The sequence below is a fragment of the Podarcis bocagei genome (assembly GCF_964188305.1).
Source record: "Podarcis bocagei genome assembly, chromosome: 2".
Lineage (NCBI taxonomy): Eukaryota > Metazoa > Chordata > Lepidosauria > Squamata > Lacertidae > Podarcis > Podarcis bocagei.
The window spans coordinates 3,114,019-3,127,660 of NC_138126.1; the positions used below are offsets into that span (position 1 = coordinate 3,114,019).

A 13,642-nucleotide genomic window follows, 5' to 3' on the forward strand; every position below is an offset into this window, starting at 1 on the left:
CCTCACGCCTATTCTGTGTCCGCAGTTCGCTCTGCTGATATAGTGTGCCCTGGCTTCGAAGCCTGGGTCGCTGATTTACATCGGAGCAGAGGCTGATGGGTCTTCGCAGCGGGACGGCTGGAAGGAGATGACCCACCTGGGGCTAGCCAGCTGGCCTTGCGACCCTCTGCATGCCAACAAGATCTGCACTACAACCATTAGGAGAGTAGCAGGTGTATTTTCAAACGGTTCCCTAAACATCCCCAGCATGAGATTTGCAGTTTTCCCAAGCCAGTGCACACAGGGTCAACAATTTCCCAGAGTTACCTAACATGACCCCAAGGTCTCACTCCTGGTCCCTCACCACCTCCTCATCAATCCAACGTGCATCTGTTTAATCTTGTTGACCATGAACTGGAACCCTGCCAGAACCAATGGATGGTGCCAGCTTGGTTCTATGACAAAGGAACATGTAAAATGTCAAACATCAAGAACTTCCCTGAAGGCCTTCAGAGGTCTTCCAAAAGTTACTTTCTCTCTGACATCTGATGATGATGATGATGATAATTATTATTAATAAATTATTATGGGGGCGTGTGTTCCACAGGGAGGGCGCCACTACCAAGAAGGCCCTCTGCCTGGTTCCCTGTAATTATGAGGGAACTGCCAGAAGACCCTCGGAAGTGGACCTCAAGTGTCCGGGCTAAATGATGGGGGGATTTTCTTTTCCTTGTGTTAGATGGATGTTGAAACAAGGTGTGATTGACTAGGCCATGTCTGGATCACAGATTTCTACCCAAGAGCCACAATTGCTTTGCATTCACAAACACTATGTGAAATATCACTAGTAAACAGAATAATTTAAACAAGGAAACCAACAACAGTATTAAAATTGCAGGAAGAGAGAAAAAAACTGGATTAAAAATGACCCAACCACAAGATGAAAAGTCTCCATACTTAATGAGGGAAGGGGGAGGCATGGGGGGGGCTTTTGAAGTCTCCCTGCTGGCAAGGGAATTCCAGAGCAAGGGCGCCTCTGTCTGTCTGGAATCCCTCACTGCCTCATCTCCAGCAGGAAGGGAGGATTTCCAGACTGGGACCCTTCACTGTTAGGGGGAGGTGCTGGGACATGGGCAGCTGGATGGATGGACATCAGCCTGCAGAAACGCACCCCCCTTCCTTTCACAGGACTGTTGTGGTGTTGCTTGTGTGTGACAAGGCAACACTCAAGAACAGTTCCCACCAACCAACATTACATCATTCCTCCACTGCCCACAAGAGGGCGATCTTTCCTCTACACATGGTAGAATCCTAGAATTGCAGAGTTGGAAGGGACCACGAGGGTCATCTAGCCCAACCCCCTGGAATTAAGGTATTTTGCCCAAAGTGGGGCTCAAACTCCTAACCCAGATTCAGAGTCTCATGCTCTACCGACTGAGCTCTAAAAGGGAGAGTTTCAGTTCAAGCAGAGCCCAGAATAATTAGGGTTGCCATATTTCAAAAAGTAAAAACCAGGACAACCCCAAAACTGTAGAGCTTTTTTTTTTTTAGACAAGGCCCCAAATAAACGCCAAAAAAGCCCATGATTTTTCGACTGACTTGTCTTAAATTCAGGACAAAGTGTCATCTTTTGGAATTTCTGCCTTTGAAATCTTTTGCAAGTCTTTCTTTTGAATGGAGGGGGGGGCGTTCAATCTGGCCAGTCCCCACGCAGAAGAATAAATGGAAACGTATCAAAGAGGGCAGCATTTGGAAACCACCTGGTTGCAAACCACTCTGGGTCCTTTGGCCTCCTGCTAGCAGAACTGCCTGAACTGCTGGCTCCGCACATGGGAGCAGAGTAGGACTTACTTCCGAATGTTACCGGAAAAATCTGAGGGCTCCCTTGGACAAAAATAAAGCACCAACCAGAGCAAATTGAAGCAAATCAGCAGCCTGTAGGCCTGGTCTTTATTGAAGAAAGACTGTCGCGACAGGGTGTTCCCCTCACTTGCAGATGAGAGGAAAAGACCCAGAAAAATAGTGTGCCAGGTCTTATAAAAACTTTTGAAATTCCCCTCCTCTAGGTCAAGCCCACCCCCAGAAACATCATGCATATATTACAGAAAGGAGGGGTTGAGGGAGGAGTTGGTGGTAACCTGAGTGTCTTGTCACCTGGCTGGTTCCTCCTTTCCCCCTCCCATGAGTCACTTCCAGGAGACAAAGGGGAGTTTGCAGTTTCCTGCCCCCTGAGGGAAGATCTGATCATTGTCCTTTGTTTCAGTCCATGCTGAATCCACTCCCATATGCAAGTTCTTTGTGATCTTGATTGTCTTCTGTCTGGGATCATCTGGGCAGGGCTCCTGCAGATGTGCTGAGACAGTGAAGGGATTTTGGCTGACCAGGGCCAACCCCCCCCCTTTGTTAGTTCTTGTCATATGGAGTAACACAAAAATGGAACAGTGCAAATCCAATGTATGGTTGATTTTCTATGAATTTATAACAGAAATGTGGCGTATGTAGTGTGTGTGTGTGTGTGTGTGTGTGTGTGTGTGTGTGTGTGTGAAGTTTGTACAAACAGAATGATTGGGGTGGGGGGGGTTCCTGCTACAGTTCCCCCCTTCGGAGATAAGATTGCAAAGGTGGCTACTTTGCAATCCTTTTCTCCGCACAATTTAAGGTGGTAAATATTAACCTGCTATTCTCCGTCCCAGATGCGTATGTCCATGTGAACGTGAAAGGGACTTGGATGTCATGCTTCTTAAGGATATTTGCATAGAAATATAATGGTGTAACAGTGCACATAGTTAGACATAGGATATCATGTAAAATTAATATTTTGTTGCTCAGTTACTTGTGGCATTCTAGTACCTTGGAAGAGATATTTTCTCAATAGTGGCGTATGCTTTACATTTAGCAGGAAGGTCCACTAATGACTGAAAAATGCAGTTTGCTTTGTCCCCCGCCATTTTTGTGTTCTCAGGTGTCAAGGTAGCTCTTCTGTGGTCTCACACCGGCCTGGTGTCACAGTAGTGGCAATCCCTGGTGAATCCACTTAGGGCTTTCATATTAACCATGTTGCATGGCACTCACCACAGCTGGCACAGGTTTGGGCACGTCATGAAAGAAGTGTCTTCGCCTTGGCCAGTCTATGGGATTTTTTATTATAGGCTGTGGTCTTGCACTCATGGGAAGTTGCTCACTAGCACTTAAAGGACCAAAAAGCTAATTGCAGCCTGGATACACTTGCCCAATTCAAACTGAGTCCAATTTGAATTTATCTTGCCCCATGGTTCTCAACTTTTCAAACCAACCTGTTAAAACAAAACCATTCTTAAAGGGCACTTGTCCAAATAAGTCAATTTATCTCTATAAGGGATTATTCCTGCTAAACCAAAGCATATACACCTTCCTGAAGCTTCTCCTTGGTAAAGTGAGTTTTAGCACATTTTAAAATGGGTAGGGAAGGTTGGCATAGTGCCAGGTGGGACAATCTAAACATTGGGCTACACAATTAGCCCCCCCATTAGAACGCATAAAATGTATGAGAATCTTCCACTGGGGTGTAAGGAATAAGACGTTAAACATAAAAACAATTACACACACAAATAGCCCCCCCCCTTTGTGGTAATAACACACTGTCAGACACATTTCAACATCTTTACGTAATAACACATGATACAAAACAAACTAATTAAGTATCAGTTGCATATCTTGAGACAATTGTGATATTTTACACATGTATCTTCTCAATGCTGGAGCACAGTCTTGAGGTTCAAAGGTGAGAAAATGTCCTTGCAATTCAACTCCTCCCCCCCTTTGTCAGCCCCACTTCCCCGGCAGTCTATATCCTTTAAAAGAGATAGCTGTGGCCACTTTGAAAACTTTGGTGTCTGTTGTTGCTGCTGCAGGTAATAGTCTTGTGGTGGCGAAGCTTTTCATTGGATCTGTAGTAACACATCTGTAGAAGTGATATCCTGTAAGGGGCAGGGTTTTGGAGACTTAAAAGACAAGAGTTAGAAAAAGAAGGGGCAAAAGCCCCCTCCCCAAGAAAATCTCCTTGAGTTATCAGCTGCAAATAATAAAATCTTAGCATGTTAAGCATTTTACTCATTTTAATATTATTATCACATTTCCATATAATTACTGTTATTATCTGCTAAGTTCGTTTGCTTTCCTTCACTTTGGAGAGAAAGAGAACTGAAAAAAATACAAGGTTAAAATAATAATGAAACACACACACACAATGACTTATGAGGAACGAAAAATAAATAAATGCTAAGACACACAATTTTAAGAAATCTGAAGTAACAATGAAAGTAAAAGAGTGTTTCTTGATGTGACAACATCGGCTAGAATGTTAATAGCAAAATACTGGGAAATGACTTAATACCAAGAAAAAATGAATGGCAATTTAAAGTTGTGCAAGTACCATGAACTAGCCAAAATGACAGAATTAATAAGAGATGCTCAGGCAAAGGTAAACAAGTACCATTTCACAAACAATGTTTGGTTGTGCTACGATTAACTTCATAGACATCATGGAAAAACGGATTAAATAAATGAAAACAGATTATTTGTAACTTAAAAAGTGTCAAAGCCACAAAGAGATGGAAGTCACTAATATAGCAGGGATTCAGACTTGTTTCACAGAACAGAAAGAAAAGTTGCTGGGGGGGGGAAAGGGACAAACACTTTGTTATCGGGGTTCACATATCCTGTTAAAAGGGAAAATTATTTAATGTGAGAAGCCTGTCAGGAAATGCTGTTCCTAAAATTCCCATTGAGGGGGGAATGCTTTGATATTTACCTGTGAAAAGAATTTGGCATGTTAAGATTTGGAACCTGGAAAGCTCTTGACTTTTGATGGGCTAGTTTTTTGTTTGTTTGTTTGTTTGTTTTTTGTTTGTTTTTAACCCTTTTGTCTTACGTAGCCCCTGGAGCAAAGACACATTAAGGGTGATTTCCCTCAATGGTTCCAAGTTTTTTTTTTTCCATAAGGAAATTTGGATAAGTTTCTCCCTGCAGGCAAGCTCTCAAAACCTCCTCTCTCCACCCTACAGTTCCCCCCTTTCCTCTCTCTTTTTTTTGACTGATCTAGCCTCTGTGTATGTGCAGAGTTCATGTCTCAGCAAACCTTTTATACTATTGAAAATGTTGCATCTTTTGGCTAAATTAGAATTTGAATAAGGGAAGGAAAGGGTAAGGAGTAGATTTTAAAAATAGGGTTAGATTTTAAAACAAAAAGGAGAAACTCAGCAATTCAAGTATTCACCAAAGCTAGCAATTGCAGCCCAAGCAAAGGACTGCTTCCTTTATGTACAGGAAAGGGCTAATATCCCTCTGGCTATTCGCGGAACAATGCCACGCCCTTATATATGGGGAAAATGGCCAGAGTGTCAGAATTCATAGGAGATATATATATATATATATATATATATATATATATATATATATATATATATGCTTTCGTAGATTTTCACGGGTACAGGAATGCAGGTTTTGGTGTCTTCGGGTGTCTTCCCGTGTAAGAGTTGGGGTGTCTAGGCGACGTTTCGACGAGGTCTCACTCGTCATCTTCAGGCTGGTGCTTTCGGCTTCTTGTTACTGGAACAGAGCAGGATCTCAGTGTTTGAGTTCCTATAAATACTGTTGAGGGGTGTGGTGTATAGCCTCCAACGTTCTGGGCAGAGAGGAAGTTCCCAGGTTAGTGTGCCTTTTCTTCTTTTGTTCATTAATTACTTGAGGGATATCTTGAGTGATTTCTTGAGTGATATTCTGAGTACCACTTAGGAGGGTCATTAGGTGTGGATTAGTTGCTAAAGCTTTCGTGTCTTGACCTCTTGAGCTTGTGAAGAGTTTTTTTGGGAAGATGGCTGTACTGCACTTAGTTGTGCTCTGGCTTGGCTTCGTGTATAGGGGCGAGCTGTGGTTTTGTGCCCTGTGCCAGCCAGATCTGTGTAGGGATTGCAGGGGGTTGCAGCATCCGGGGGTGCCACTATGGTTTGTCTACTGGATGGTGTCTGTAATTTATCTGTGGAGAGGGTCTGGGTTTGGGTCTGGTGTGGTTGATTGGAGATGGCGTTCTGTGTGCCTCTGGTTCTGGTGTCGGTTTTTGTGGGGAGGGCTAATTTCCAGATGTCTGGCAGGCGGGACGTGTCGTCACGCTTGTTCATGTTGTGAGGGTGTTTCTCTATCTCGATGGCTTCCATGATTATTCTCTTGTGGTGATGTTCCATGTTAAAGAGCAATTTGGAATCTGCAAAATTAATTTCGTGTCCTGTTTCTTTCATGTGTTGGTAAAGAGAGGAAGTTTTTTCTTCTTTTTTGACGGCATTCTTGTGTTCTGCGATACGTGCATTTATTCGTCTGTTTGTTTGTCCAATGTACGTGGCTGGGCAGACTTTGCAGGGTATTTCATAGACCCCTTGGTTTTCTAACTGGATTTTATCTTTGGGGTTTCTGAGGATATTGGCTATTTTTTGGTTGGTGCAAAAGGCTGTTTTGATATTGTGTTTATGGAGGATTTTGCTAATTTTATCTGTAGTGCCCTTGATATAAGGAAGGAGGGCCATGCCATTGTTTTCTTCTGTGTCTTGGTTTTTGGGGGGTGTTTCTTTTTGGATTAGCTTCGTAACCCTGTTTTGCTGGTATCCGTTGGCGATTAACACATTTGAGAGATTCTGTAACTCAGTTGTCAAGTGGTCTTTGTCAGCCAGGCGTTTGGTTCTGGAGATGAGAGTCTTGGCTACGGAGTTTATTTGTGCAGGGTGGTGGTGTGATTGTGCATGTAAGTAGCGGTTGGTGTGTGTTTTTTTTCTATCTACCGGAAAAAAACACACACCAACCGCTACTTACATGCACAATCACACCACCACCCTGCACAAATAAACTCCGTAGCCAAGACTCTCATCTCCAGAACCAAACGCCTGGCTGACAAAGACCACTTGACAACTGAGTTACAGAATCTCTCAAATGTGTTAATCGCCAACGGATACCAGCAAAACAGGGTTACGAAGCTAATCCAAAAAGAAACACCCCCCAAAAACCAAGACACAGAAGAAAACAATGGCATGGCCCTCCTTCCTTATATCAAGGGCACTACAGATAAAATTAGCAAAATCCTCCATAAACACAATATCAAAACAGCCTTTTGCACCAACCAAAAAATAGCCAATATCCTCAGAAACCCCAAAGATAAAATCCAGTTAGAAAACCAAGGGGTCTATGAAATACCCTGCAAAGTCTGCCCAGCCACGTACATTGGACAAACAAACAGACGAATAAATGCACGTATCGCAGAACACAAGAATGCCGTCAAAAAAGAAGAAAAAACTTCCTCTCTTTACCAACACATGAAAGAAACAGGACACGAAATTAATTTTGCAGATTCCAAATTGCTCTTTAACATGGAACATCACCACAAGAGAATAATCATGGAAGCCATCGAGATAGAGAAACACCCTCACAACATGAACAAGCGTGACGACACGTCCCGCCTGCCAGACATCTGGAAATTAGCCCTCCCCACAAAAACCGACACCAGAACCAGAGGCACACAGAACGCCATCTCCAATCAACCACACCAGACCCAAACCCAGACCCTCTCCACAGATAAATTACAGACACCATCCAGTAGACAAACCATAGTGGCACCCCCGGATGCTGCAACCCCCTGCAATCCCTACACAGATCTGGCTGGCACAGGGCACAAAACCACAGCTCGCCCCTATACACGAAGCCAAGCCAGAGCACAACTAAGTGCAGTACAGCCATCTTCCCAGAAAAACTCTTCACAAGCTCAAGAGGTCAAGACACGAAAGCTTTAGCAACTAATCCACACCTAATGACCCTCCTAAGTGGTACTCAGAATATCACTCAAGAAATCACTCAAGATATCCCTCAAGTAATTAATGAACAAAAGAAGAAAAGGCACACTAACCTGGGAACTTCCTCTCTGCCCAGAACGTTGGAGGCTATACACCACACCCCTCAACAGTATTTATAGGAACTCAAACACTGAGATCCTGCTCTGTTCCAGTAACAAGAAGCCGAAAGCACCAGCCTGAAGATGACGAGTGAGACCTCGTCGAAACGTCGCCTAGACACCCCAACTCTTACACGGGAAGACACCCGAAGACACCAAAACCTGCATATATATATATATATATATATATATATATATATATATATATATATATATATATATAATATTCTCAGTCATTTCAGCCTTACCATTTGCAGACAAAAATTTTTTTTCCTGCCCTTTATTTACAGGATTGGTCAAGGCCCCCATATGTATTTGTATGTGTTTAAACTTTGAATTGATTTTGAAGTCTGATTTTTTTTTCTAATGATAAACACTGTAATCACTCAAATGCTTGATATTACCAGTTGTGCTTCAAAACATCACAGCTTCACCTCTCACCTTTTAAAACTAAAGAGCAAAGCTAGGCTGAATTTCAACTCCTTCAGCACACCAGAATTTAAGAATTACCCTCCAATGCTTGCAGACACATGTTCCTTCCACACAGCCACAAATTGGGAGAATTGAAAGAGACCCTGGGGTCATCTAGTCCAACCCTCCAAATATAGAGTTCACAGCAAGATTTCACAGCAGGATTTGTACTATCAAAGAGACATACACATTTAAGTACAGATTTACAACTGGGAAAGGAAACATCTATGCTCCTATCATGTACTAAGGAAGAGGAAAATAAAAGTACCCAACTTTACACAGAACCCTTTTAGCAGATCTTGAGGTAGTTTGAGTGAGTTTGCTTCCTTAGACTAAAGAATGCAAGTTCTTAGAGAAATTATCTTTAAAGGAAGATTGAAGTAAACATTTTTCCTAAGATAGGGAGAGGATCTCTCATAAAGCAAAGTTAATTCAATTGATATAACCACTCACAAATAATTAAAACAGCCATAGATTTGATTTAAAGGGAACACAAAAGTGAATAGGAAAGTGAGATGCATGGTACCTTGGGAAAGATTGCTCCCCCCTCTTTGCAGTTTCCTTTAAAGGAAGCTTACTCGGGAGTAAATTTACCTGGCACAGAAGTAAGAAGGGAGAAAAAAACTGAAACAGATAGAATGAAACAAGGGGGGGCATTTTCTGAGAAAAGAGGCCAGGAAGTCTTATAGAGACTGATATTTGGACTGGACTCATAGAATTTTGCTGGCCATGGAAGACTCTACATTTAATAACAATTTTCTTAGAAAGAACACCATCCTTTCATAGGCATGTGCTTAATGAAATACATACACTGCATTTTAGCTTGAGAGAGCAGTTGGCTCAACTAGGCTTTTGCAGCAGAAACATTAGTGTTTTTTCACAGCACATTTCAAAATACTGGAACAAAAGACTGGAACACGGATGTAGACTCACAAACTCAAAAGTTACAACAAAACATCATTTACCACTAGACTTAAAATCACCCTCCTCACTTAAACTAGAGGAAGGAGGTGGGGTAATCCTCCTTTCAGAACACAGGTAGCATGTATACAGGATTTTACCACTTGGGAGGAAAACTCTCTTTTAGAGCTTTTCTCAAATAACAAACATTTGCACACTTCATTCTCCATTTTGTCTTGTTTAAGATTGATAAGGCCCAACATGGCTTCCTTAGATTTTAAATTTTTGAAGCAAGCTTGCAATTTTAAACTATGTGCATTTAAGAACAGTCTGTGGATGCCAAGGCCAATGTAAATACAAACCCTTGAAATATTTCTAAATCTTTGAGTACATCTCTTATTCATTTATTATTCCTTTTTTTTACTTTTTTTTATAAGAGAAACTAAGATCTCTAATGCGTGGGCTCTCAGGCTGGGCTGTTATTATATCTACTGCCTTCTGAGCACCATTAAGTTTACGATTTCATGTTCTAGTTTTAGGTTATAGTTTAACAACACAAATTTGATGTGTTCAGCTCTCCCTAAGGGTTCACACCCTGATTTTGTTGAAGGATCCCTGAGGTGGCTGTTGTGCCCTGGGTTCCAGGTGGTGAGCTTAGCCACCCACTAAAAGTTACAACAGTCTCATACTTTGTACTTGAAAGACCATATTGCCCCTTTATTTTTTTATTTTTTTTTCTCAACTGGAGATGCTGGAGGGGCATATTAGAATCCTCTCTGGGGCAAAAAGGCTTCATGGAAGCTTTGTTGCCAGGAGGAGTCCAGCTAGGGGGTTTAGCGAGCTCCCATTCTCTCATATGTTATTATTGGGCTTTTTTTCATTAACGAAGTACGCTAAAGACAGAAAGAGTGGAAACACACACACAAGGGAGGAGGGACAATGGGAAAGAAAGGGGGGACAGATAAAAGATCCTTTCAGTACTCAAAGTACCCTTGACTAACACAATTCCTACTTATTTATAAACCACAAATTAATTTCTGGAAATCTCAAACCTGAACCTGAAACAAACAACGGGTCCCTCTGCCCGGAAACTCAAACCACGGGTCCCTCTGCCCGGAAACTCAAACCACGGGTCCCTCTGCCCAGAATTCCTTTACCTCAGCGCTGTTCACAAGACTAATCCTAGTGTGGGGCCCCAATTTCCCCCTCTACCATCCATGGCAGCCTCCTGCCTAGCCTTTGAGACTAAGTTTGGAGTCCCCTACTGAACGCCTGCGCAATGCAGTGCCAGATCGGGGTCCCAGAAAATGAGAGTTTGGAAAGGAAACAAACGACCTTGCATTCTCACGTACCCGGGTCATCTCTAACAAAGGTCGCCGGGCAGGAGGGGCGGCTTCATTTGCATAATTAGACGAGAAAAGAGAGAGAGAGAGAAAATGCTTGGATGGACGCCTCTGGACGACTCCGAGAGAGGGACGTCAGAGAAAAAAAAAACAATAAAGGGCCACGCTTCCCCGGACTCAATTCCAAGACGGGAAACGGGGGAGAAAAGGACAGATAGATTAAGACGTATCCGGACGACTCCGAGGGGTAACGCCGGAAAACAGTAAAAGTACCACAATTTCCCCGGACACGTTCCGCGTAAGAAATTGAGGGGAGAGACAGAGAAAGGTTTTGACGTTCCTAGACGACTCCAAGGGGTAACGCCAGACAGTAAAGTTCCGCGATCTCCCTGGCCACTTTCCGAAAGGGGAGAATCGGAGTAGAAAAGGACAGAATTTAAACGTACCCGGCCAACTCCGAGGGGCTACGTCAGAAATGAAAGGAAAGTCTGGCTGTCGTGGGGACACTGCTTCTCCAACCCCCCTCCCAATGTGTTTTACTTCAAACCATACTCACGTTCGAAGATGTCCCCTGCGGATCCCGGGATCCTTTCCCCTTAGCCGGCTTGACCTTGCTTTTGCTCCCCCTGGTTGAGCTTTTGGTGACGATTGATTACCGCCCGCAAAGAGAAGGCAGGGAGAGGAAGAAGGATCCCTGGGCTAAGGTTGCCCAGTGGCGCCCGATCCCCTCTATCTCCCTCCTCACCTTTGCAGGAGAACCAAGTGTACCTTCGTGGTCGCCAACTGTTAACGGAAAAATCTGAGGGCTCCCTTGGACAAAAATAAAGCACCAACCAGAGCAAATTGAAGCAAATCAGCAGCCTGTAGGCCTGGTCTTTATTGAAGAAAGACTGTCGCGACAGGGTGTTCCCCTCACTTGCAGGTGAGAGGAAAAGACCCAGAAAAATAGTGTGCCAGGTCTTATAAAAACTTTTGAAATTCCCCTCCTCTAGGTCAAGCCCACCCCCAGAAACATCATGCATATATTACAGAAAGGAGGGGTTGAGGGAGGAGTTGGTGGTAACCTGAGTATCTTGTCACCTGGCTGGTTCCTCCTTTCCCCCTCCCATGAGTCACTTCCAGGAGACAAAGGGGAGTTTCCAGTTTCCTGCCCCCTGAGGGAAGATCTGATCATTGTCCTTTGTTTCAGTCCATGCTGAATCCACTCCCATATGCAAGTTCTTTGTGATCTTGATTGTCTTCTGTCTGGGATCATCTGGGCAGGGCTCCTGCAGATGTGCTGAGACAGTGAAGGGATTTTGGCTGACCAGGGCCAACCCCCCCCCTTTGTTAGTTCTTGTCATATGGAGTAACACAAAAATGGAACAGTGCAAATCCAATGTATGGTTGATTTTCTATGAATTTATAACAGAAATGTGGCGTATGTAGTGTGTGAGTGTGTGTGTGAAGTTTGTACAAACAGAATGATTGGGGTGGGGGGGTTCCTGCTACACGAGTAAGCAGGCATCGGATGGAAAATTGCGTATCAATAAGGCTTTTGGCCGTGAATTTATACAGCTAAAAGGAAAAAAGAGAGGAGGTTCTTTATGCAGGCCCCAAACTAGACCCCAAGCAGCTATTTAAGGACAGTGAGGGAAGAATTATTAGTTGGGAAGTGACACTGGCAGGAAGGAAGAACAGTCCTGGAGGAAGAATTATACACAGCAAATGGGAAGAAATCAGATGGGATGCAGGCAGTGGTGAGGGGCTTTTTTATACAGCCTTCTTTCTAAAGAAGCAGAGAGAAGCTCCAAAAGCCAGATCTATGAGCAGAGATCAGGGCGAATGAGAAGCAATCCACTCAGAAAGCAGGGATCCCGGGGAATCTGCCTCCTCGGCGCCTGAAACTGAGGCGAGGCTCAGATCCCGAAGGGCGGGAAGTTGGGAAAAGGCAGGAAAAGTCGTTGAGGGGAAGGAGCAGCGGGGGGAGGGGCTCCTCCTCTCTCGCCCCTCAGAGACACGACGGGGACCCTCTTGGGAGGGGGGCAGAAAGGGGTCTCTCTCTCCCCCCCTCACAACCCCCTTGCAGCGGGGGGAGGGGCTCCTCCTCTCTCGCCCCTCAGAGACACGACGGGGACCCTCTTGGGAGGGGGGCAGAAAGGGGTCTCTCTCTCCCCCCCCCTCACAACCCCATTGCACTCCTCTCATGGCGGAAGGGGAGCCCACCCTCTCCCTGCCTGGCGAGGGGGCAGCCGGGCCAAGGGGGTCTCTGGGCGCAGGAGAGCCTGTGGGGAGGGAGGGGGCAGAGGAGAGGAAGCGCCCCTTCTCTCTCTCTCAGGAAGCCCCATGTCTCTTCCCACCCCCCACCCCCAGGGGCTGGGTCCATCTCTGGGCTTCACAGAGGACCCCCCTGGGCTGGGGGGTAGGGACCCCCCCTGGCTTCCCTGGCTCAGCCCCTCCCCCACTCTCCTGACCCACAGGGGGAGGGGCAGCCCTTCCCTCCTCCTCACTCAGCCTCTCCCCTCCCAACCTCCCTGTTTGCAGATTGAAAACCACCTCCTTCTCTCCCCGCAAACCCAGGTCCCCCCCAGATATGATGCCCCCCCCTGGCCGCCATCTCGCCCCCTGCTGTGGGGAGGAGGAAGGAGGGGGGCCAGGTCCCCATGGAGCCCCCGAGGCAGCGCCGTCCCGTCCTCTTCCCATCCCAAGACAGGGAGAGGCTGCTCTATGGTCGTAGCTCTAGGGACAAGCGAATCCCAAAAGGAACCGGAAGTGTCGCTGCGAAATGCGCCGGAAGTTTCCAGGAAAGGGGAGGAGGGGCGTCAGTGGAGAAACCCCCCCCCAAAAAAAATCCCTTTCTCTTGCAGACAAGGAGAGCGGACTAATCCGGAGCCAGGGAGGCGGAAGACCAAGAGGTAAAGAGGGAGAGGAGGGGGAGAGTAGAGGGGGGAAAATAAGAGGGGAGGACAAAGAGACCCCCCCGCAAGGAGAGCGCCCTCCCTGG

At 45.2% G+C, this 13,642-nt stretch overlaps 1 protein-coding gene across 1 annotated transcript in view; it reads left to right on the forward strand.

The window, feature by feature from the left end:
• The window catches only part of LOC308580892 (uncharacterized protein), a 39,089-nt gene that overhangs the window by 12,097 nt on the left and 13,350 nt on the right, over window positions 1-13,642 (forward strand). The window lies entirely within an intron of this gene.